Below are 23,179 nucleotides of genomic sequence, written 5' to 3'. Positions count from 1 at the left end.
TGCAGCCTGGCAGAATTTTAAGTCTCTCTCCACCAGCTCCAGACTCACTCTACCTCCCTGCTCCCCCACCCCCATCTTTCTCCTATTTAGGATTTCTTAAGGACAGGCTCTTCCGCAGTTCTTCCCTTGAAGATGATGCAAATGACATGAATAAAAAGGAGGGCGTGGCTTCAGTGGCCAACAGGGTGCAGACACCAGCGGCCCTGCTCCGTGGCCAGAACCCCAGTTATCCGGAATTCAGCAGAAACCAAGGTGTGACCTGCAGAGGTGACCCAGAGAGGCGCAGAGGCACCAGGAGCGGTGGAGAGTGGGTGCCAGGGCTTTGCAGCAGGTGCCAACCCCTCCAGCCTGGCGCTTCCTCTCTCGGCAACACCGGACCAGCACTGCCCCTGTGCTCGGTCCTGAGAGACCCTGAGTGTAAGGGGCTCGGGCCTGCCACACTATATTCATTAAGTAACAATCAATTCATCTTCTTGGATGTATTAATCAGACATAAATCACTGCTAACCAGAGCTTTGGAATCAACAGACACAGCCCAGAGCTAACTTGCCCAGCACATACATTCTAGCTGAAAGCAAAGAGACTGGGAGGTGCTATAGCAGGAGAAGGCCCTCCACGGGCCGACTAATGATGCCCGGGCCTCTCCAGCTCAGGGGCAGTGTGGAAGACGCCCATTCACACACCGCTGCTGTCCCACGAAGCACGGAGGAGCTCAGGAAACCGCCCTCCCTGCCCCGCTGCCCTCCGGATCTGTCCCTCTGGGATCCGTCCCACAGGGTCTCATGGTGAAAAGCACAGAGAGGCGACAGCTCACCCTAGACAGAGCGACCCAGGCAAGCTCCCGCCAGCAAAAGGCAGCCACCTTCACCACACGGCTCCGCCTGGCTCTGCCACGCCTGTGGCTCTGCCATCTGCCACCGAGTCGAGCTGGAGCCAGGAAGGCAGCAGGCTGGTGGCTGCCAGGGCCTCTGGAAGCATTTCCAAGCCACACGGCGATGAGAAGGGCTGATGGCCCGCTCCCCACCATGTTCTCCCAGGGCCCCGCCAGGCAGCCGGGGACAGAGCGTCTGCTGGGGACAGGGACAGGTGCCAGCCCACACCAGGCTCCAATTCCACAGTCTCCGTAGGACCCTCTCAGCCCACGGCAGCTCCCTTGGTCTACTCCTACCAGGGCAATAACCCTGGCGACTTTTCAGACAGAAAGGCAGAGGAGTAGGCAGCATGTGCCCCCAGGTCACTCGGCACACTCCCCAGGCCACAGTTCCCACGCAGATGACACAGTACAGCGTGGTCCACCACCCAGGAGCGGGAGAACAGCTCCCAGCGAGCAGATGTCCATCAAACTGATCCGTACACAGAGCCTTCTTCTCAGCCCTCACGGGAGCCCCAGTGTGCCCGACGCAGGTGGGCTACAGGTCGACACTGCACTCGGGCTTTGCTCTTCTCGGCCTTCCAACCGCACACCCAGACCAACCCATCCCCGATGCGTTCACCTCGAGACGCACATGGCTCTCCTGGGACTCAGCGCATCCACCACTGCTTGGCAGGGCCCAAGTGGCCCTAAACCAAGGAAAGGCACTGCATGGCCACGGTGTGAGGACACGGTTAGGAGTCGGGGTCCAGGCCGGTAACCCAGCTGCTGCCAGCTTTCATTCAGCCCCAGAGCTAGGAACGGTTTGACACTTGGAAGAGCTCAATGAAGAGTCGTGTTTTGGGCCTGGCACAGCTGAGATCCAGGTGTGCACGTTGCAGGCATTCACGGTTGTCCCGGCCACTCTCGGGGCACCGTGGACTCAGATGCTGCTGCCGAGAGCCTGTGACCTCCACAGTAAAGCACCAACTTCCAGCCCTGCACGTTTGCCAACCCAGCCCGACCCAGGACTCCTCCGTCTGTGTGGCCCTGCCCAGTTCCTCCCAGGCCTCTGTCATCTCCTCCGTCCAATGGGGGTCTGAAATACTTGCCTCCCAAAGCAGACACGTGGGCTGCAGACCACGTCGCCCGCCCTGCCAGGTGCCGGGCACCCCACAGTTCTCAGGACACGGGACATCTACCCCGAGCCTTAGAGACGCTGAGCTGCCATCCCCAGTCTTCAAGCTGAAACCAACAACGCATCTCTGCTGGAAGTTGTCACTTTCCCGCAGCCCCCGACGAAACCCAGGCGGCAGAGGGAGGGCAGAGAGCTGTCGGCCACAACCTCCAGGAAGCCTCTCCGAGCAGAAACCTATGAACAGGTGCCTGGAGTGTGCCGACGGCTGGCTCGGAGCTGCGGTTCCGGCGAGCAGCAGGACAGTGAGGGGGCAGCCCTGGGGCCAGACCAGCCGGGTCAGCCTTGGTGACTGCCGCTGCTGTGTGCCATCAGGGAGGCCACGGGCGCGAGTGGAGAAGGCAGGCTCTAAACAATATAAAAATAAATAAACAAATAAGTGGGAGAGGCCGGTTTTGCTTCTTTTAGCGGCAAACGACGCAGCCACAGGGGCTCTTCCTCTTCTGTAGTGTCCCAGGCTCATTCCAGGGGCCTGGTCCATCCCTTAGAAAACAGCAGCCACGCTTTTTCCCAGGAGGGTAAGGAGCCTGCACCCCACATCGGGCAGGGACGGCCGACCGCGGCATCTCACAAACCCACCTTGGCTGTGGGGAAAGTGCTCGGAGCAACTGAGACGCTGTCGCGGTGAGAGTGGGAGTGCAGGGCCCACCAGGCCTGGCCCAGCCCCCTGCCAGTGCCCCTACCTCTGTCAGAGGTGGGAGAGCAGAGGAAGCGCAGGCACAGGGCTACCGCCCACCCCCACTCTACATCATTGAACCCCAACACACGCTCAACGCGCCATTCTCAAAGGGAGTGGAGCTGATCCCCAGGGCCCTCTGCCCATGTCTCCAGACAAGAGAAAGCGTCACACAGTCGCATGGGTGTCCAGGCTGCTCAGCCTCCCACGACACACAGCACAGCCTTTCTGCAGGAAACCTGGGCCCAACCCTGAACACCGTGGACCCCCGTGCGCCCCCAGGCACTGGGAGAGTTTGAGAAACTCATGGTGGCGTAGCCGTCCTCGGTGACTCACACACAGCTCCAGGTCCTGGGAACTCAGGCCACAGCACGTGGCTTTGTGCCCATTTTTGGAAGGAGGCATGGCATGGGTTAAACACGAACCACGCGTGCGTGGAGAGCACAACAGTCCTTGGAGAGATGGATTTTATCGCACTTGCGTACCACAGCCCTCCTTCCTCCTCCTGTGTTGCTTGGGCCAGTGTGCAAATGAGTTGGCAATCTCTGAGCATCTAAAAATTAGATGGGACAGGCTGTGTGGTCCACATGTTAATTAAAAGCCTGTCACGGGAGCCGTTCCAGAGCTGCTTCTGCCTCTAGGACTTGGTGTTGAATGCTTGCACCTCCTCCGCCCACAGGACTGCACAGCTCCGGGGTGTCCACTTCCACCGACCCCAGGGGACCCCAGTGACCAGGAGGCCCACAGACGACAGGGCTCTTCACCAGGGAGAGGTCTGCCGTGAGACAGACCTCGGAGGACCCCCGTTCTTCCTGGCACTGCCTCACCTGTCCATCCTCTGCTGCTCCCTCGGTCACTGTCATGTTCACTAAGAATCCCCACGGCTGGTGATGAGCTGCTCTGTGAGACCCTGACATGTGAGATCTCTGCATTTCCAACTTCCTGGCCTCGTGTTTCTTTTTTCCTCAGATAAGCAACCTCCACGCTGGCTGAGCAGCAGAGATGAAGCCCAGTGCACCCCATGCCCTTGGCGTTGCCACATCTTCACCAGCCCAGCCGACCCCGGGGGCTCGGGTGCTCAGAACCCGAGCCCCACCCACGTGGCCCCTCATCGCGGAATTCCAGGCACTAGTGGTTGCTGCGTCACTTCCAACTGCCCACAGGCTCTTCCCTGGTGTCGGGCTGTGGGTCTCACGTCTTGAGCAGCTGTCCCCAGAGCCCCTTCTCCCCAGACGGGCACAGCCAGTGTCCTTTGCAGGCTCTTAAAGAGCTGCTGTGTGAGCTACGTCCATGGGCGCTGCTCACCCCTCCTGCCCTCAGCTTCCTTCCTGGTGGACACACTCAGCCTTGTGTTGACGTCGTAACCATGCATGCAGGAACAGCAAACAGAATGACAAGGATTTAAAGCCACAGGAAAACGCACACGGAGTGCGACAGCCGCTCTTGCTTCCTTGCCGTGAGTTCCGCAAGCGCTTTTCGGATAACTGAGGTTTTCCTGCAGCTGCAGTCATAATTCACGTCTTCCTGGTGCACTCGGGGTTCCAGACAGCGTTCTTGGATCTGCCGCTCCCCAGCAGAGCTCAGGAGCTTTGGAAAACAAGTCCTATACCGGTGGCCCTCTCACCCCAAGGATCCCACCACCTTCTCGCCTGCAGCCTGTTCTCAGAGGGGTGGCACGGAAGGGTCAAGTTGGGTGCTTGGGGAAAGTGGCCTGGAGTTCCATTTCCTAACAAGTTCCCACTGGAGCACACGCGTGCGTGTGAACATGCACACACACAAGGACACAGACACGCACTCTGAAGCCTTGCACCACTGAGGAAACTGACAGTCACAAGGCTGTGTTGTGTCTGCTGGACCAGACAGCAGTCCCGCCCTTCCGTTATCTGATGTGTTCAGCCTCATCAACAAACTCTCTGGGGCACCAAGGGAGCTGGGAGCATGACATTGGTCCACACTGCCAAGTCCTGGGCCCCCACCACAGCTCTGGAGGGGGATCAATGCCTGGGGGCCTGGCAGCTGGGCTGGTGACCCAGCATATCAGCACTTGAGACACTGCCCGTCACAGGCAGCAGGGTGCCAAGGACCACAGGGAGCCAGTCCCGCCCTGGGACTCACAGGAAGGAACACGGATTCTGTGGTGAACAGACGGGAGGCGGCAGCCCCAGAGCTGCCTCCGGATCAATTGCAAGGTGCGTGCCAGGGACAAGAGGTCTGTGTACACCTGTGCTCTGCAGATGCACAGATGCTGTGTCCTAACACAAGAAGAGGTCAAGGACGCACACCTCTGCCATCCGCTAAGAAAAGGCCAGCCTCCCAGGAGCCAGATGTGCCCGGCCGGTGCACTGGGCTCAGGCGCCATCTGAGCTCCAGCCTGTGCACTGGGAGCCCACCTCTCCTCAGCCTCTAGGGGCCTCTCCACGGGGCCCCCTTGCCCACACATCAGTACTTCAAGTAACCACCACCTCTACCCTCAAGGAGGACCAGGGCCTCGAGCCGGACGCCCTGTACCCATTCTTCTGTCTCAACAACCTTGTGCCAGAGCCACCACACTCTGCCCTACCTGTGAGCGGAGCCACCACAGTCTGAACCACCCACGACCAGAGCCAGCACACCCTGCGCCACTCGCGGGGGTGCGTCCATCTCACAGGCACGTACCATCTTACTGGGGGTGTGCGTCTCACTGGGGTGCACCCGTCTCACAGAGTGTGCCATCTTACTGGGGGGGTGTGTCTCACTGGGGTGCACCCATCTCACAGAGTGTACCATCTTACTGGGGGTGTGCGTCTCACTGGGGTGCACCCGTCTCACAGGAGTGTACCATCTTACTGGGGGGGTGTGTCTCACTGGGGTGCACCCATCTCACAGAGTGTACCATCTTACTGGGGGTGTGTGTCTCACTGGGGTGCACCCATCTCACAGAGTGTACCATCTTACTGGGGGGGTGCGTCTCACTGGGGTACATCCGTCACAAGAGTGTACCATCTTACTGGGGGTGTGCGTCTCACTGGGGTGCACCCATCTCACAGGAGTGCACCATCTTACTGGGGGGTGTGCGTCTCACTGGGGTGCGTCCATCTCACAGGCACGTACCATCTTACTGGGGGGTGTGCGTCTCACTGGGGTGCACCCATCTCACAGGAGTGTACCATCTTACTGGGGGGTGTGCGTCTCACTGGGGTGCACCCATCTCACAGGAGTGTACCATCTTACTGGGGGGTGTGCGTCTCACTGGGGTACATCCGTCTCACAGGAGTGTACCATCTTACTGGGGGGTGTGCATCTCACTGGGGTGCACCCATCTCACAGGCGTGTATCATCTTACTGGGGGTGTGCATCTCACTGGGGTGCATCCGTCTTACAGAGTGTACCATCTTACTGGGGGGTGTGCATCTCACTGGGGTGCACCCATCTCACAGGCATGTATCATCTTACTGGGGGTGTGCGTCTCACTGGGGTACATGCCTCTCAGAAGTGCATCTGTCTCACTGGAGTGTGTTTCACTCATTCCCAGAATCTCCAAGTGGGTAGCCACACAGGTGAGCACACACCTGCAAGGCCTCCAGGTCAGTGCTCCCCTATCTACTTCCAGAAGACCCCACATCCAGTGTCTGCATAGTCCCTACCTCGCCCCCAATCAGCCTAGAGTCCTGGTCTGATCCCATAGCACTCAGAACTCAGCTTTTGAGGAGGAAGATGGCCCAGGGAACACCACTGAATTTCCCATCCGGACCAGACTCCAGGGAGCTCAGCACAAGGTCCAGCAATGGGGAAAGATGGTCCTACAGGCCCTGGAGCCCCCACATACCACTCCCTCCTAGGGCCAGGCCTAGCTGAATCCTATGGCCAGTATCAGGAGTGGTGACCTGGGCAGTCAGCTGGCACCAAACTAAGACAAGGCAGGAAGGCCCTTGGAATGTCTTTTCCATCATTTCCTTCTGTGGATGGACGTGGTCTTTACCACAGCAAGGATTTTCCACAGGCAGTGGCTAAGAACTCGCACCGTGAGAGCCAAGCAAGTGCTCAGTGACGTGTGCATGGCTGAGTGAGTGAATGAATGAATATGAATAAGCAAATAAGCGAGTGAATGAGTGAGTGAAAGAGTCAGTGAGTGACAGATGGACGGATGGACAGATGGGCGGGTGGATGGATGGACAGAGGGGTGGGTGGATGGATGGATGGGTGGACAGATGGGTGGATGGATGGATCAATGGATGGATGGATGGGTGGATGGATATGTGCATGAATGAAACAGTAAATAAATAAGTAAATGAGTGAGTAAGTGGATGAAGGAAGGAAGGAACAAATTGACAAACTCCAAGGGACTGCCGACAGAGTTCAAGCACTTACCTAGCAGTTCCCCAACCCTTCTCACTATCAAGAATGCACTCACTTCTCTTCCCCTGCCACTCTCTCTGGATCCTCTGATAGCACACAGGCACATCCTAAAAGAGCTCACTAGTAAATTCCCCCAGGGCCAGGGCAGTGGCGTGGCGGGTGAAGTGGCATCAGATATGGGCACTGTTCAAGACCTGACAGCTCCACTTCCAGTCCAGCTCCTTGGTAAGGTGCCTGGGAAAGCAGTGGAGGATGGCCAGTGCTTGGGCCCTTGCACCCACATGGGAGACCCTGGCTCCTGGTTTCAGACCAGCCCAGCTCCAGCCATTTGGGGAGTGACCAGCAGGTGGAAGATATCTCTCTCTCTCGCTCACTCTCGCTCTCTCTGCCTCTGCCTCTCCCTCTCTGCAATTGTGGCTTTCAAATAAAATAAATAAATCTTTTTAAAAATAGAACCATTTACTACTCAGAAGAGTCACCTACTTCTCAGAATAACCATTTCCTGAGGCAAATTACGTCAACTTCCAAAGAAGCATCTACTCCTCAGACGAAGCATCTACTCCTCAGAGAGCGGCCTACCCCTCAGGAGAAGCATCTCCTCAGCACTGTCTACTCAGAACCACCTATGCCTCCTCAGAGCGGCCTACTCCCCAGAGGATGATCTACTCCTCAGAGAACGGCCTACCCCTCAGGAGAAGCATCTACCCCTCAGGAGAAGCATCTACCCCTCAGGAGAAGCATCTACCCCTCAGGAGAAGCATCTGCTCCTCAGAGGACCATGCACTAGCACTAAGAATCGGCTCTTCTGGAGAACCCTCACACCTCAAGGGAAACACCACCTCCTCGGAAGAACTGCTTTGAAGAGGAGCGTTCACTCCTCAGCAGAACCACTGCTCCTCAGAACTCCTTCTCGGAAGCATCGACCCAGGACAGCTCTCTGCTCGGAAGCACCGCCGCCTTCTAAGCCATCGCAGAACTGTCTCCACAGAAGGCACTCGCCCTTCAGAACGGGGAGGACGACTGTGTTCTCAGAGCGTCCACCTCTCAGAAAAGCTTCCTCACAAGACCCACCTGCTCTTCCAAGAACCAGCTACTTCTGAGACCCGCCCTCCTCACACCACCCACCTTCAGGGAACCACTTACTCCCCAGGAAAATCAGTTCCTAGGAAGATCAGTCTTCCCACAGACCACCCACCTCTCAGGACAGCCACCTGCTCCTTGGGAGAACCACCTTCTCAGGAGAACCATAACGGGAAGAACCAGAGGAACTGCATCCGCAGAATGATCGCCTCCTCCTCAGAACAGCTGTCTCCTCGGCGGAACCATCACAAGGACATCCGCTCTGTAAGAACCGTCCCCCGAGGCCTCCATTTCTCAGAAGAGCCATGCACTCAGCAGAACTGTCTTCACAGGAGAACCACCCCAGGAGGAAGAACTACTCAGAACAACAGCCCACTCTTCAGAAGGACGGGCTCCTCAGAAGACCACCTACTCCACAGAAAACCGCCTACTCCTTGGGACCTCCGCTCTTCAGAAGAACCATGTCCTCCTGACACATCTCAGGGGCAGCGTCTAGTCCTCAGAACTGTCGCTTCAGAAGAACCACCCACTCCACATGAGGACCACCTCCTCGGGTGAACCATCTCCTCCTCAGAGCTGCCTCCTCGGGTGAACCATCTCCTCCTCAGAGCTGCCTCCTCGGGTCAACCATCTCCTCCTCAGAGCCGCCTCCTCGGGTGAACCATCTCCTCCTCAGAGCCGCCTCCTCGGGTCAACCATCTCCCCCTCAGAGCCGCCTCCTCGGGTCAACCATCTCCTCCTCAGAGCCGCCTCCTCGGGTGAACCATCTCCTCCTCAGAGCTGCCTCCTCGGGTCAACCATCTCCTCCTCAGAGCTGCCTCCTCGGGTCAACCATCTCCTCCTCAGAGCTGCCTCCTCGGGTCAACCATCTCCTCAGAGCTGTCTCCTCAGGTGAACCATCTCCTCCTCAGAGCTGCCTCCTCGGGTCAACCATCTCCTCCTCAGAGCCGCCTCCTCGGGTGAACCATCTCCTCCTCAGAGCTGCCTCCTCGGGTCAACCATCTCCTCCTCAGAGCCGTCTCCTCGGGTGAACCATCTCCTCCTCAGAGCTGCCTCCTCGGGTGAACCATCTCCTCCTCAGAGCCGCCTCCTCGGGTCAACCATCTCCTCCTCAGAGCCGCCTCCTCGGGTGAACCATCTCCTCCTCAGAGCTGCCTCCTCGGGTCAACCATCTCCTCCTCAGAGCCGCCTCCTCGGGTGAACCATCTCCTCCTCAGAGCCGCCTCCTCGGGTCAACCATCTCCTCCTCAGAGCCGTCTCCTCGGGTGAACCATCTCCTCCTCAGAGCTGCCTCCTCGGGTGAACCATCTCCTCCTCAGAGCCGCCTCCTCGGGTCAACCATCTCCTCCTCAGAGCCGCCTCCTCGGGTGAACCATCTCCTCCTCAGAGCCGCCTCCTCGGGTCAACCATCTCCTCCTCAGAGCCGCCTCCTCGGGTGAACCATCTCCTCCTCAGAGCCGCCTCCTCGGGTCAACCATCTCCTCCTCAGAGCCGTCTCCTCGGGTGAACCATCTCCTCCTCAGAGCTGCCTCCTCGGGTCAACCATCTCCTCAGAGCTGTCTCCTCAGGTGAACCATCTCCTCCTCAGAGCTGCCTCCTCGGGTGAACCATCTCCTCCTCAGAGCTGCCTCCTCGGGTCAACCATCTCCTCCTCAGAGCCGCCTCCTCGGGTCAACCATCTCCTCCTCAGAGCCGTCTCCTCGGGTGAACCATCTCCTCCCCAGAGCTGCCTCCTCGGGTCAACCATCTCCTCCTCAGAAGAACCACCCACTCTTCAGGAGAACCACCCGCTCTTCAGAAGAACTGTATTCCAGAATAAGCAAGCTCTCAGAAGAACTGCCTCCTCAGAGCACCTACACCACGAAGACCCCCCTCCTGAGAAGACCTGCCTCCTCGGGTCAACCATCTCCTCCTCAGAGCTGCCTCCTCGGGTCAACCATCTCCTCCCCAGGACGCATTCCTCAGAAAGGGCATCTACTCCTCAGAACCACCCACTCAAGAACTGTCCCCTCCTGAGGGCGATTTCCTCAGGAGAACCATGTCCTCCCTACAAGACCTGTCTGCTTAGAAGAATCACTGACTACCCAGATCTACCCACTCCTCAGAACTGTTCTCAGAAGCAGCACCTGTTCCTCAGAACTGTGTCCTCAGAGGTATCACCTCCACAGAAGAACTCAGAACTGTCGCTGCAGAAGAACCACCTATCCTCTGAAGAACCGTCTCCCCGGAACCACCCACTCCTCAGAAGATCCATTACTCCTCGGAACAGTCTCCTTGGAGTACTTCCTGTGCCCTCGGAACACCCGTCTCCTCCTCAGAACCGTCTACTCCCCAAACCATCTGTACTCTCAGGCCCACATCCTGTCCCTCTGACTTCTCACCCCACTCTTCCTTTGTGTCTACCCCTGCACTGAGACCAGGCTGTGAGAACACCAGCGCTGTGCGCATCAACAACTCCAGTAGACTCTCCTCTCTTCCCTTCCCGACCTGCTGGTGGCACTGTACCCAGCTGTCCCTTCCCGACCTGCTGGTGGCACTGTACCCAGCTGTCCCTTCCCGACCTGCTGGTGGCACTGTACCCAGCTGTCCCTTCCCGACCTGCTGGTGGCACTGTACCCAGCTGACCCTGCTTCCTGGACAGTTCCCTTCTTTCTGGCCTCCTTGAATGTGCGCTGCCTGCTCCCTGCCTGTCCCTAACTCCATTTGCCTTGTCTCACACCTGGATGCTGGAGACTCCAGCCTCAGCCAAGGCTCCTCATTCCACTTCCTCCTCCCTGGGCGAGGTGATCTCAGCCGGTGCTTGGCTCCGAGCCCCTCCACGTGCTGACAGCTCTCACCAGACCTGCTCCGTGCACTGCAGCTCCTGAGCTGAAGCCACAGATCCAGCACCAGACCTTGCTTTCCTCCCACTGAGCCTGCTGTGTCTCAGCCAGCACAGCCACCACCCAAGCCAAGCCCCACCACTGACCCTGGCCTCCACACCCTTCCAAGAGCCATCCCGTCAGGAAGTCCACCTCTGTAACTGACACCATTGTGGCCCACAAAGGCCACGGCCTCTGGAGCACAGCCCCAAGTCCATCCCAGTGCAGCCGAAACCCACCCCCCACACAGAAGCTTCTGAAACAAAAATCTGACCCCATCTCTCAACCAAAACAAACCAGCCAACCCCCAGTGGCTTTCCTCAGTCTTCGGGTGGAATTCAGACTCCACCCGGCCAGCAAGGTCCTACAGAAGGTGGTCCAGCCCCTTGTTCCTCCTCCCCCACTGGGCTTCAGCTCACTGGTTCCTTTCTATTCCAAAACACCAGCTCCCTGACTCCACCTCAGGACCTTTGCATGGAGTTTTGCCATTGGCCAAGATGCCAGCCTCAGGTTTCTCTTGAAACATTCCCTCGGACAGAGGCCTTCCTTGACCTTCTGTGTAGCCAACTTCCAGACCAACGGTGCTCAAGCACAGGGCAGTGCCCCAGGGGACACTGGCAATGCCTGGAGATGTTTTGATGTCACTGTTGGAGGTTGGCATCAGTGACAAGAGGCCAGGGGTGTTCTAAGAATCCTGCAATGCAGGGCAGCCCCACAGAAGGAATTAGCCAGTCCCAAGCACCAGCAGCAGCAAGGCACGGAATGCCCACTCCGGAGTCTCCTTCCCAGCACCTCTCATGATCAGGCATCTCCTCTGCCAGCCGAGTAGCTCTCAGCACTGTAAAAGCTGCAGGCACCTCGGGCACTGTGCCTTGTTCACTGCATCCCCTGCCTCGGATACAAGTCCAGCAGGGCAGGACCGTCTGTCCACACCCACAGCACTCAGCCCATCACTGGCCCACAGCAGAAATGGACGTGCAGATCAGAGAACACTGCGGCTGTGGGAGGCTCTTGGTGGGGACCAGGACTTTCTCCAGCCATGGAGAGACGGAGCAGTAAAGAAACAGGGGTCGTGGCACCAGGAGACTGGAACTCTGGCGCCCCTTGAAGAATGGCTTGTCCTGTCTACAGGTGGAGTCACACCACATTAACTATAAATCCTCTGGAGGGGTCGGCATTATGGTAAATAATAGATAAAGCCACCCTGGCAACGCTAGCATCCAATAGGAGCACTGGTTCAAGTTCCGGCTACTCCACTTCTGAAACACAGAAGAGGACCAGAGTGCTCAGGTCCCTGCCACACATGGAAGACCCAGAGGGAGTCCCAGGTTCTTGGCTTCAGCCTGGCCCAGCCCCAGCAGGTGTGGCCATTTGGGGAATGAACCAGTGGATGAAAAATTTCCCTCCCTCTCTCTCTCTCTCTGTGTGTGTGTATGTGTGTGTGTGTCTTCCTCTCCCTCTCTAATTCTGCCTTTCAAATAAAATAAATCTTAAAAAAAAAAAAAACCCTCTGGCCCTACTAGACAGCTTCACCTTCACCCTCACCCTCACTCCGAGCAGGAGAGAAAAAAAAGGTCCTTGATCAAGAACCAAGACAGCCCGGGGCAGGCCCTGCCTCCCCTTCCCTTCCTGACGGGCCTTGAGGAGAAAGTCTGAGCAAGGGGAGGCTTTCACTCAAGCCAGAGCAGTGGCTCCACTGTGCCCCAGAGCACACGCTCTGTGCCTGAGCCTGCTGGCCCCGGGGGCCCTGACAGTGCTGCCCTCTGTGTGGCCAGTCCGCTCAGGGAGATAGGAGATAGCCAGGCCACCCTTAACCGGGTCAGAGCGTTTATCACTTCTTAATAGCTGCCACATGGAGGCTTAATTCCCTCAGTGTGGAAGTCACAGAAGTGGACTGTCAGCAAGCGCTGGCTCAAGTGCACTGCGCAGACTTGCAGAGCGATGCTTTCCCCGACCAAGGGCAGGTTTGCTCCCTGCAACTCCACCTCAGAGTTCACGGAGCGAAGTCACCTGACGCTCAGGCATTCTGTGTTACAGGGCAACTCCTGGCCACTGGGAGGAAAGACAGCCCTGGCTTGTGAGAACAATAATCCCAGACCCCAAGGGTACCAGAGAGACAGGCCAAGGTCACCTCAGGAAATCAAGATCGCCCTCCTCTATGCAGTCAGCTGGGGTGCAAAGCCACGGGGGGAGAGAAAGAGAGAGAAGTCACTGTTCTTGCTAACTCCAGAGCAGCTGTGGCCATCCACTCAGGCAGAGACGGGGTTGAACCCCGGCTAGGCCCTATGCCTGCGAGGTGCCGGCCACTGCCCGGGGCGTCCTGGGGCCAGCTTGGGAAGTTTTCCTTGATGGAAGCGTCCTGTGTGCTGGCAGAGCCCAGTCCGCTGGGTCTGCTCATCGGGAGCAATCAGCACCCGCACGGGGCAAGCACAGCCTTTGCGATGGGTGTGCAGGGCTCTCAACCCCTCCCCCTTCGCCCCTTCTGCTCCCTCCCACGAGGTCTGGATTCCTGACCAGGGGCTGCGACAAGGCTGATTCACTGCGCTCTCCGTGCCTTTGGAGGGGCCGGAAGTCCACGCGCTAGCTCCCAACACCCTTAGTGGTTTCCCTGAGGCTGCAGGAGCCCTCCCGTCCTCACCACCTGCCTTCAGAGCCTCTCCTGATGGCCCGCCAGGAGGGAGGCCAGGAGCTCCTCCTCCTGCCGTGACGCCAGCTCCTGGTGTCCCCCTCCCGGGCCTCACCCCACGCCCCTGTCTTCCCCTTCGGTCTCCACACTGGGGAGGGGACTCCCGCAGCTGCAGACGGAGGTTAGAGCTGGCTGCTGTGGAGCACGGGCCCTGCGGTCGAGCGCAGAACTCCAGGAACCCGGCAGCGAGTGCGTGCTCCAGACACGACTGACCACGACCCCTCTGGACAGCTGCTTAGGGAGCCACAGGGCCAGTGCCCCTAGGGCTAACAGAGGCATCGGTGCTTATCTCCAGGGTGTGGTCAGCGGGGCCCAGGACTGTCCCTTCCCTGAGTTAGCTCCTCAGGAAGCCTCAGCCTCCCTGTGGTGCTGCTGAGGCAGAACCCACACCCAGGCCTGTGTTTGGTACAGAAGGAGAGGAACCGCCGAAACCCAAGACCCAAAGGTGAGGAAGGGACCAGGACTGCCAGTGCCCAAGGAAGTAAGGGAGAACCCAGTCGGAGCAGACGCGACACACCTGCACACGGCTGCACCTGCCACACTCCCCAGACCGGTGCCCTCCACGACAGCAGCCAGCTCCCACAGCCAGGACCTGCACATCTTTGCCAGGTGCCTGGAGGACAAATGCCCGGGGCCCTCCCCAGCTCCCGAGCCTGGACAGCCCTGCAGCCCTGCTCTCTGCCCCTCCCAGGTCCCCTCCGAGGATTAAACTCCAGCTGCTCCACAGCAGCCACTGGCTTGGTACCCTGCTCTCTGGTTTCCTGTCTGGGTTCCCCACAACCTCACTGAGGTGTCCTGGAACTAATTCCCAAATAAACTACTTGTCCTTAAATACCTCTCCATAAATCCACTCCACAGGCTCCCAAACGAAGCCAAACAGCTCCAGTACACGAGGCGATGTCTGCCTGTGCAGCTCTGTCTCCCACTGCAGGACTCGAACCTGATGCCCACGGAAACGAGTGAAGAGCATGCTGCTTGCGCTCTGAGGGCGCCAGGCTCTGCCCTTACCCCCAAGACGCCCTGCAATCCCACACCCACCCTAAAGAATAGGTTCTTTCTTACACACGATGGCACCGAGCTGCCGAAAAGCCAAGTGACCGTCTCGAGTGTCCTCAGTCAGGAACTGAGGCCAGGAGCAAGCTCCCCTGGGCACGCGGCTCTCCACCTGCTGCCCGGTGGCGGCCCAGCGGCCGGCCCTGGAGCTCTCTCGCTGTCCACGGACCCTCTCCCCTACTCTCTTCCTGCTAGACAAGCGGCCGGCCTGCCTCTGAGAGCCAGAGATGACCCAACAGCGCGAGGAGCTGCAGCACACTACAGAAACGTGGGGAGCCCCATCTGCGCACCCCACTGGGCTTCCAGCTGCCACTTCCCTGGCTGCTCACGGCGGCGGCGTTCTGGGTGGCCTGGGACAGCGGCCCGGCTCCTCTGTCAAGCCCCAGCTCTTCCTTTGCAGCTAGCCTTATCTCAGGAAAGTCCTTTCCTTCAAGCCCTGCTCACAGAGGGGAGGTGCAAAAACGCTCCCTGAACGAACTCATCGGTGCCATCAGCGTGCAAAGACGGGGCTGGGCCACACCACACCCACCCACCCGCTTGTGCTCAGCTGCCTGGAGGAGAGGCAGGGGTGCGGTGCCCGGGAAGACGTCATCCTGGTGCTGCCTGCTGCAGGCAGGTGCGCCCCGGCCCGATCACCAGCATCACTCACAGTTGGGCGGGACAACCCGAGTGACAGACAGCCCTTCTCCCGCTGGGCCACCGGGGGCCACTTGGATGGGACACACAGAGCAGACTGCGCTTTGTGCTGAAGTCGGGCAGCACCCTCGCTCCCTGCCCCTTGTCTGGGGAAAGGGGCACTCTCGGGGTGCAGGCTGAGGGAGGGCCAGCAGAGCACACTCCAGCAGCTAGACTGATTTATTTATTTCAGTCAGAGTTACAGAGGAAGAGGGAAAGACAGAGACCTTCCATCTACAGGTTCACTCACCAAAGGGCCACACAGCCAGGGCTGGGCCAGGACAAAGAAAGGAGCCAGGAGTCCTGGTCTCCCACATGGGTGCAGGGACCTAAGCACTTGGGCCATCTTCGGCTGCTCTCCCAGGAGCGTTAGCAGGGAGCTGCAATGGAAGTGGCGTCCCTATGGGATGCCAGCCCTGCAGGCCTTGGCTCAACCAGCTGTGCCAAGCACCAGCCCTGAAGACCACGGATCTTAATGCATGTTGCAGGGGCAGAACACAGATGTGTGGCTCAAATGAACATGAGGGCAACAGCAAAGTATGCCCAGAGCCCAGGATGGCCAAAGTGGGCCTCAGCTCTCAGACCCTGCTGCTGCCCCATGCCTTCAGGGACCCTCCTGCAAACACCGGTCCAGACTCCAGGAGAGGCCTGGAGCCTGCTGGGCAGTGACAGTCCTGTGAAATCATCCATTACCCTGCCTGCCCCGGCCTTCTCAGCATGTGAGCTCTGGCATAGCCAGCGAGGACTTGCTCACAGAGCACGGAGGAGCCCTGCTGTGAGCACAGAGCCACCACCCCCAGGGTGGCTGCCCCGGTTCCAACAAACAAAAGGGCAGGCCTGGAGGTACGTGGTCAAACAGGGTCTCCCTCAGCCCTCCAGCCACGTTGGCACCTGTCCAAACCCTGCCCGACCCCTCAGCTCCTCTGCAGACAGGAGGGCTGCCACCATGTTGGCCAGGGTCTTGGGAGACCTCTTTAGAGACTGAATGCCAATAGGCTCTGGGGAAGCCAAAAATGCTTCAACATGGCACTGCTTCCGTGCCGCCGCCATGGCACCTGTGTCCCCACCAGCTCCCAGGGCCTGCTTCCGCTTGACAGAGCCCCGTCCACCCACCTGCTCCTTGCGGTCTGGGGCCGACGTTTCTGGCACCTGACCAAGGCTATCACAGAGCCTTGCGTTCCTCAGGCACAGCAGCTGTAACCAAACAAGGAACTACGGCTCATGCTGTGCACCAGGGTGGGTACAGCAGCCTGATCTGGCCACAGAAACTCGCTGGTGAAGCCGTGTGTTAGGGCGGGGGCTCTGGCTCCAGGGAAGGAGCCGGCCCTCCCCGGTCCTCTCAAAGATCCAGCACCAACAACGTGACAGCTCAGAGGTTAGAGGAGGCAGCAGACACACATCCCACACCAGGCTTCTCCCAGATAAGCCACTGCCCCTACCACCCCAGCTTCCCAGCCACCATCAACATCACCCCCAAACTCTGCCTGAGCACACAGGGCCAGGTGCGCCAACTCCCGGAGATGGCAGGGAAGCTACTGGTTAGGGAAAGAGCTCACTCCCGTGGGCTGCCTTGAGAAGCCACCATCCCGGGACCTGGGTGCTCACACCCCTCCAACCTGAATGGCAGAAGCTCCAGGCACTCCCTGCACTTGCACCCAGACACGCGCAGTGAGACTGTGCCCCTGCAGTGAGGCAGCAGCACCCTGCTGAGGGGCCTGCTCAGCCCCCAGCCCCCCACCACAACCCTCCAATCCCCTCCACGCCCCGTCTCCAGGTTCTCCCCAGCACTGGAGCCCCTCCCTCTCACAGAAGCCCTGGTTGTGCCGGCCCCTTTCCACGTCCTGTTTTAGCAGAACAGAGCACCAAACGATTCCCTCTAAAGGGCGGAGAAAGAGGATCTGCAAGCAGTGGGGATCCCGGGGAGCAAGCCGTCTGACAGCCAAGCACAGCCGCCTCCTCGTGCCTGGGCGGGAGCTGCACGCAGGCCTGGGCGCCCGGAGCGCAGATCTGGCCAGGAGGAGGCTAGGGAGTCTGCAGCAGGCCCAGGAGGAGGTCTGCACGCGCCAGGCCAGAGCAGCCACGGGCGTTTCCCAAGTTCAACTGCGTGGCAGGAGGAGCCCTCAGTGACCAGCAGTGATGGGCTGCAGCCACCACCGAGACCCCTGGCTCAACGTCACAGGCCTGGGGTCCCTCGGGGAACACCAGTGCCTGGGCCACCCACAGAGACCACGGCTCCATTGGGCCGAGGTGGAGCCCGCACATTTGTATCTCATAAAAGCTCTGGGGTGGTCGTGAGGAAAAGCAGCCCAGAGAGCCCTGAATCCAACCAATCGGCATCCCTGCCTCCACGGCGCTGCGCCCGAGCCCGGGCGGAGTGCAGCCCTGGGCAAAGATGCACAGGGGAACTGAGGCCGCGTGTGGCTGAAACGGAAAAGGTGCCCTCAGCCCCTCTGAGATAGTTCCAGGCTTTTCTGGGAGTGAAGGCCAAGAGGCCACTGACCGCACCTGGGTGAATCAGGAGGCAGGAGACGGTGACACAGGCGCCTGCAGACTGAGCGGAGGCTCCCGACCCTGCTCGCCCCGGCCCACGCACCCCCAACCCTCCCTGCCCCACCATCCACGTTTTCTCTCTGCAGCCTCAGGAATCCACGCTCAACTCTGGTCCAAAAATATGACCAAACTTTCCAGAAATAATTCATCTAAGTTTTAAATTGTGAAACCTGGTGCCATCCCACTCCATCCAGCCAGGGTGCAAACCACTGCCTCATGCAGCCCGCCCACACCGCAGGTGCCCACTCACACGCTAGCTGCTCGGGGCTGCCTCGGCGATCAGATCCCCGTCCACACCACGGGGCGTGCGCACGGCACCCCAGCACCGAGCCTGACGCCCCAGCGCTGCCCGCACTGTGCAGCTCACGTCCTCTCCTGACCCCTCACACGGCCACAAGAGGAAAGGGAGCCACTGCAGGGTGTGGCAGCCAGGTGCTGCGCGTCCTGATGACTCCTGACTACGAGTTAAACTTGGTCACAGGTGGGGTGTGTGGGGACATCAACACAACAGGGCTGGGCCCTTTCTGTGGTTTCAGGTGCACCCCAGGGTCTTGGCCCATGGCCCCTGCTCCATGGGTGAGGAGGAGCTGGCTGCCGGCCAAGGCCCAGGATGCTAGGCCATGCCTGCCGCTGCCACAGGCTGGCGAGCGCAGTGCACGCACAGGCAGGCCTGTTACCTGCTGCTGCTGCTGCTCCAGCCAGCTTACAGCAGCCATCTGCCGTCGCGGCCGAGTCAGGAGCGCGGAGCCCACGCTCGGCGCTGGGTGAGGAATTTGGTGGGGACGACTGGAAAGCCAGATGGACTCCAAAGTGAGGCTGTAGTGGCAGGAGGCCCACAGGCTGAAGCCCAGGTGGGGACCAGACAGCAGGGACCCGAGCAGGGGCTGCAGCTGCCAAGACAGGGCCAAAGCCAAACCTGTGGAGGCCATGTCCAAAGCTGTGGAGGCCACAGCCAAACCTGTGGAGGCCACGTCCAAAGCTGTGGAGGCCATGCCCAGCAAGGAACCCTCCCTTCGCCTGCGAGCCCTGACCAGCGCCTCCCACTGGCCACACCAACCAACACCACACAAAAGAGCCCGAGAGATGTGGTTTCCAGCGGTCAGGTCCGAGCAGAACAAGAATCTGAGTGCCTCCAAGTGAACCAGTTTCCTTCCGGGCTATGGCAAAAGCAGACTGAGCGAGCCGCGTCCCTTCCCTGCGCTGAAGGCTCTACCCAGAGGCTCCGTCCACACGGGTCAGGGGAGGTCGCCAGGCAGGTCAAGGCCAGCCACACCTCTTCCAGGTAATGCACTCAGAGCGCAGTGCAAACACCACCTCTGCCCAGTCTCAAACGTGTCCGTCACCCCAAGAGGCTCCCGTAGGCGCTCAGCAGTCACCCCTGGTCCCTCCCTCTGGGCAGGCCCGGGACACTTCATGGGAACGGCTTCAGCCCAGGCAGGCCCAGCCCAGTCCTGTGTTCCCTGTTCCTCTCAGGACGGCGCTACTTCATATCGCATCTACATGACCTGCCCCCCCCCACCCCTGTGCAGACGGGCAGTGCGCCTGCGCGTTCCAACACCAGGGACACCGCAACACACATAGCCGGCCCACGTACAAAGGCCCTGGCAGGGACTGCCCGTGCCAGGAACTGAGGGACAGGGAGAAACGGGGCCACAGGGTTCCTGCAGACAAGTGAAAAGGAAACAAATCAAGCGGCCCCGCGTCCTTGGCACACATTCCTTCCCTGACGCTAAATCCAGAAGGCGCCGGCCACGAGCACCCTGTGTAAGACGGCAGTGCAGTAGGAAGTGCAGGGGGAAATGCATGGATTTGCTTTCCCCGTGGTCAACCCTAAATGGATCCTGAGAACATTTAAACTAGAACTCAATAAAGTCGTTTTTGTAGGATAAAGCCAAGAAGATGCAGCCGAGATACACCCGTTTCTAACAACACAGAACCAGGTGAGAATCCCATGGAAATGGCAGCGGAAGCGCCCGTCACAGAGCTGGCAGCTGGCTCCTGGGTCGCGTCTCTGACTTCCACGGGAGCCACGGGCAGACGCTTACTCGTGAGGCACTGTGGGCACCGAGACTGCCCAGGGAGCGGAGGGACTCAGACCCCCTTCCTCCTGTGCCGGGCCCAGACCAGCACGGCTCGGGGCACAGAGCCCAGGCCTGCGGTCACCTCGGGCTTCTCTGAGCCTCAGAACCTTGGGGGGCGGGCAGAGGGCCCCAGCCTGCTGGGTGCCACCTCGTCGTGTTTGTGTCACCTGCTGCGTGCCCCCCGCAGCCCAGAGGGAGCTGCAGGGGGAGGAGTCGGGGTCAGCGGGAGCTCTCAGCGCAGCTGGGTGGACGTGGGATGAGAACAGCAGAGGCCCAGAGAATTCTAGAATGAGATCGGGAGGCAGGAGCTGGTGCGTGTGACATGCACGTGTAAACACCAGGGCCAGCGGCAAACCCGGCACAGGAGGGGGCACCTGCTGAGAGCCTCGCTGTCCAGGGCTGCCAGGGAAGGGAGGGTCCCACTCTTCCTCCTGCACTCGACTCAGAGCCCGCGGGCTGTTCTGGTCCTGGGCAGCCCCCACCCCGCACCCCTGGGAGGGCCTTCCTGCGACGTGAACTCAGCAGCTTGCACTCTACCCCTACTCCACCAGGAGACTTGAAGAAGGAAACATTTCACACAGCATCAGGCAGGCGCCTGGCCCGAGTCAGCACACGGGGACGTCAGCGGCTCCAGCAACGGCCCTGTCTAGCCCAGGATCAAACAGGTGCAGGGCCAGTACCACTCTGCAGCTCCCCTGGGATGGGAAGGGCTGCAGCAGAGACTGCTGGGGGTCCACGGGGTCTGCATCAGGGCTGCCTGAGACCCTGGGGTTCAACCCAACATCCCAGCTACATCAGGACTGCGTACTGAAAACACCACAACGCCCCTCCAAAAAATGACTCTCACAGCCAAAAAGAACGTAAAAAATGCTCATGGTCACCCATCACCAGGGAAATGCTCACCAAAACCACAGTGAAAGACCACCTCACAGCCACTGAGGGTGACGACCCACAGACAGCAGAGAATGACACGGGAAACCACAGCCCCGTGGGCCACCGTGGGGGATCGTGGCACAGGATGGCACAGGATGCGTGAGCCAGCAGTCCCACTTCTGGGCAGACCCCCAGAGGAGGGCAGGCAGACACCTGAGCTATTGGCACACCCACGCTCACAGCGTCACTGCCCACGGGAGAGGAAAGAAGAAGCCACGTGTCACCCCCGGGAGAACCAGAGTGTGCAGCAGGCACTGGGGGGCACCACAGCGGAAGGAGGGGGTCCTGAGGGCAGCATGCCAGTGAAGCTGGACACGGAAGGACAGACACCGTGGGACTGGCCGCCCCGAGGTCCCCAGAGGAGTCACAGCACAGGGCTGGGGAGGAGGCGGCCGGGGCAGTGCTCAGTGGGGACAGTCACTGGCAGCAGGCAGTGGTGTGGCAGCGTGGACACCCTCGACGCTCCTGAGCCCCAGGCCAGGATGCCCCAGAGGGAGCACTTTAGCCACCTGGCTTTCCCACAGTTTGTTAAGGCTCTTGTGCCCATTTTCCAGGCCTCCCTAGAAGAACACGGGGAGTGGGCTCTCCTTGAAGGTGTGGGGCTTCAGCCCCCAAGAGCAGCTGAGCTGTGAGGAACCACTCCTGGCTCCATCTGTAAAGGGAGCACCTGCCTCCCACAGGAGCACAAGCAACAGCAGGGGCATGGCCCCTTGTGCACCCTCTGGGGACTCACAGAACCGGCCCCCACCCCAGGAGGAACAAACAGGCCTTTGCCACAGGGCAAGGCTGCAGGAGACCGGGGCTGTGGGGCCAGACGGACCCAGCCCAACTTGCTGGACCTGGTAGCCTGGAGTCGCCCCTCACAAAGCACAGGCAAAGTAGGGTCTGGGAGGCGGCAGAGGAGCCACTCGGCACAGAGCAGGGAGGGTGCAACCCCAGGCCGCAGCCATCAGGCGGGGGGAGCCCCACCACTACCCTCAGGCTGGCAGTCCAGCTACAGGGCCTGGGCTCCCAGGGACAGACGACCACGGTTCTCACCCTGCACCACCTCCCGAGCTACCCAGAACCTCAAGGCTGTCACCACAGACACCTGCGTCTCCACACAGACCCCATGCGGCTGGAGCCACCGAGTGTCCAAGACCCCCGCCCCAGCCTGAAAGTTACTCTTGCTCACCCAAACCTGCCTGTTTGCAAACCCAGCCTCGCCCGACACAGCCTGTGTGATCACACACCCAGCCTGCAACCCCCTTCGGGGCTCCTCCAACCCAGCAGTGAGGCTGACCACACGGCAGAGGACATGGCTCACCGAACTGGCCTGTCACCACAGCCTGGGCGACAGATGCCACGGCAAGAGACGACAGCCCTGAGCTGAGGCAGCAGCATCACCCCCGTGCCAGGCTGGAACCAAGCCAGGGACAACCTGTCCATGGCCACACGGCTCCCGCCACAGGCCCACGTCACACCCAGGAGCACCATGACATCTACCTCCTGTGCCCCTTCCAGCCCAGCCGGACCCGTGGCCCACATGCAGCCAGGGGACAGGAGCGTCACACACCTAGGAAAATCCCCAGGTACATCAGACTGAATTCCCAGGCTTGGATGTAAAAGGCGTAACCTGAAGATCTGAGCACAGTGGGATGAAATCAAAGAAACGAAACAAAACCAAACAAAACGAAAGGGGGCCTCAGCCACATGATAGCAAGCACTGTGGCCCCGGGCCACACACAGGGACGCTGCAGAACCTGGCGAGCAAACAGCCGGGGACACGGCCCCCAGGAAGGCCACAGCTAAAACCCGGCTCCTCCTACCCTGAAGAATGCCTGGGACCCAAAGACCACCAAGCCTGAGACCTGTGGTCAGCCCCAGGGCCTGGCCACAGGGACCTGCCGGGCACGAGGGGGTAGCTGGGGTTCAGGTGCTGTTGCTGTGCCCACGGCCAAGGCACTCGGCTTTCCCGGGCCTTGCTTGTGAGACCAGGGGAGCAGGGCCCAGCACCCGCGGTGTTCAGGAGGGGTGTGATCCGAGACAACGAGTGGCCTCCTCTGGGGGCACTGAGGAGGTGCCCACGCCTCGGGCACCTGCAGCCACCTCCCTCCCCACCCGCTCCCACTGCCCGTTTCTAAAAAGGACACAGGAGAAACGGACGGCAGAAGGGCCGGGATGGGTGACTCTCCCTGGAGTCTACACCTGGGTGTGCCAGAGGC

The 23,179-nt window shown here is 60.0% G+C and overlaps 1 protein-coding gene across 8 annotated transcripts in view; it reads right to left on the bottom strand.

Annotated features, from left to right (window-relative positions):
• NTRK3 (neurotrophic receptor tyrosine kinase 3) overlaps window positions 1-23,179 on the bottom strand; it is a 269,188-nt gene that overhangs the window by 220,344 nt on the left and 25,665 nt on the right. The window lies entirely within an intron of this gene.

This window comes from Oryctolagus cuniculus, chromosome 12 (genome assembly GCF_051225735.1).
Source record: "Oryctolagus cuniculus isolate XC-2025 breed Fujian yellow rabbit chromosome 12, ASM5122573v1, whole genome shotgun sequence".
NCBI lineage: Eukaryota > Metazoa > Chordata > Mammalia > Lagomorpha > Leporidae > Oryctolagus > Oryctolagus cuniculus.
This window is presented reverse-complemented; position numbering and strand designations above follow the sequence as displayed.